At 47.5% G+C, this 2,672-nt stretch overlaps 1 pseudogene; it reads right to left on the bottom strand.

Annotated features, from left to right (window-relative positions):
* Positions 1-397: 397 nt before the first annotated feature.
* On the bottom strand, positions 398-1,645 carry LOC136465701 (putative F-box protein At5g55150; annotated as a pseudogene).
* Between the last annotated feature and the right edge of the window lie 1,027 nt (positions 1,646-2,672).

Raw genomic sequence — 2,672 nt, 5'->3', positions numbered from 1 at the left:
ATAACTTTTGGGAATGGTTTTAGAACCATCACTATGAATATCTTATTTACTAGGTAGCATGTACGTGCGTTGCTACGGAATAACTAACAATTTATATTAAAAACACACGGATCGCACGATAAGATAACAATACTGTAAAAATTAAATACCAACATTAAAGTGACATTTAATCCTAAAAGCAAAGTTTATGAATTTAACACAGTCACGGAGTGCGCGGCGTCGCAGGCTCACAAACTCTACTTTATAGACCTTTCCGTGATGCGGCTAAGATAATGTTTTATATTGGTAGGAAGAAATCTCCGATATCCATTTTTTTCATTGTAATCCATTTATCTGGACAATGTTTGAGGTGAGGGCACGTTTACAGTTTTTAGTAGCTTTGCGATATTGTCCGAATCTATGAGATGATTGATGTCTTGTAATAATCCTTCCAGAGATTTGGTCGAATCCAACCTAGAGCATCGGAACCCTGCATCTTTTCCTAGACAGGCTTCACTTCGGATGCGCCGGTAGCAATATCAACGATCTCCAATCGATGGACCAAGTCGTATGGATCCCCATACAATGGCTCAGACATGTAGATTTTGTTCTCTTTGTACTTGAATACACTTGTTCCACTGAAGCTTTCATTAAAATGTTTAGACACGAACAGTGTCTGATCACCGATGTCCCTCACCCTGGACCACTCTAGCGTACGGTCATGGAGGTTGCACTTGTAGATAGCACTGTTGTAGGTGAAGCTTTGTGTCTCGTGGAACGTGCTCACCATAGCACCCACAATGTGTAGCTCACCGTTTGATTCTAGGTAGCTGCGGTGGCAGAGCCCCGCAGGTGGCGACAGCGATGGCAGCAGCGTCGCGGTTGGACTAGCGTCGGCGGCGTTGCTGCTGCAGACAGAGATTTCTCCAATGTAGTCGATCGCCAAGAACTTGTCTTGGCAGTGGACGATGGACCCCACAGAGAACTCCAGTTTGGTGTCGAGCAGCGTCCATGCGCTGTCGACTCCAACCCGGCAGAACGTGACCTCCGTGGAGCACCCAAGCATGGCCATGGCCACGCACTCGCGGCCGGCGGCGTGAGGCGGCGCCGAGAGCACAATCTCACGAAAGAACACGTCCCTCATGTCTTCTAGCTTGATGGCTCTGCCTACGGCATCTGTGTCCCTGTAGCCGTTGGTGGGATGGAGGACCCACCGGCCGTGGACCCTAGACACGCGTTCCAATGAGGACGCCGTCGCGACGTGTTCGCCTGCTGGTGGGAGCTCAACGCGGGGGGCATAGGCACCGGCGAATGGATTCAGCAGCGTCACGGACGCCGCCTCGTCCATGAGCGCCAGCCACCCACATGAGGAGCCGCACGCCATCTTGCCGTGCACGTTGGGCAGCGTCTTGGACAAGACCTTCTTCTCCAGGACGCAGTAGAAGCCGACATGGTCCGAGTCGGGGTCGAACGGGAGTAGCAGGAGCGGCCCAAAGGTCCCGAACGGGACGGTGGCGCGCCATGGGGAGCAAGCGGATCGGAAGGACGCCGCGTCGTGGCCTGACGCGAGATGCTGCCTGATGGACTCGAGGAGATCATCTGGCAGGCCGGATCTCCAGTTAGGGAGAGGTAGGGATCTTCTCTTGGGATTGAGAGGCTGAGCCATGAAAGACAGATGAACAGACCCAAGGGCAATTTCAGCAAGAAACAGCACAAGCAAATTCTAGAGATGGACTCATGGACCAGCCTATTATGCTAGGATTCATCTTGTTGTTACGGTAGTAGTATCAACGACATTTGATTGATTGCAACCTGTCCGATATGATTCCATATAGGATCGCTCATAATCCAATGCCATCTTATTAGTATATCTTACTACCTTATTATTACACTTCTATATCTATATATAAACCAGAGACGTACATTGTGTTCACAGATTATGTGGTTCTATCTATATAAAGGCGTTATAAACAGTAAAGTCTTCTTATATTTTATACATTGCATATGAGCATGTATGTACGTAGCAAACACAGCTAGAAAAACATCTTGAAATTTGAAATGGAGGGAGCAATAAAAAGAAAAGGCAGGCCGCTGAAACACAAAGCACATGAAATTTAGCCCACAAATCCAGTATCCAACCCAAAAAATGGCCCAACGAAAATACAGCCCAAACTGGCCAAAATTCAAACCATGCCGCCCGTGTGATCACACATTCTCTCTCAAAAAATGCATTCTCCCCCTCTCAAAAGGATTAACCGAGGTCACCAAAACCCCTCTGGTCGACCCGCTTCCTAGCCCACCGGTCAGTCTGTGCCACAACAGCAGGACGCGTCGCTCGCATCGCAGCGGCAGCAACGCCCCCCTCCTGGCCTTCCCTCCCAACAATTCTTTTTTATATATAGGTAGCGTGCCCGTGCGTTGCTACGGGACAACAAAACTTTTGTACTAAAAACACATGGATCGCACGATAAGATAACAATATTCCAAAATTGTCTTTCTGTTAAAATATAAGTGGTTTCATAGTATCATTTTAATTTGACAAGTAAGGTCATTGCCGCATGTTTCATTAATGGAGTTTGCTGGTTTACTGATCTTCTCTTTCTCTTAGCCTGATACCTTAGCGGCACATCAATTAGTTGTCATATACATGAATTAAATAAGAATAAATTTAAACCCAAATTTCCCAACAGCCA

Source organism: Miscanthus floridulus, chromosome 7 (genome assembly GCF_019320115.1).
Source record: "Miscanthus floridulus cultivar M001 chromosome 7, ASM1932011v1, whole genome shotgun sequence".
Lineage (NCBI taxonomy): Eukaryota > Viridiplantae > Streptophyta > Magnoliopsida > Poales > Poaceae > Miscanthus > Miscanthus floridulus.
The sequence above is the reverse complement of the archived record's forward strand: the minus strand, read 5'-3'. Positions and strand labels throughout refer to the sequence as shown.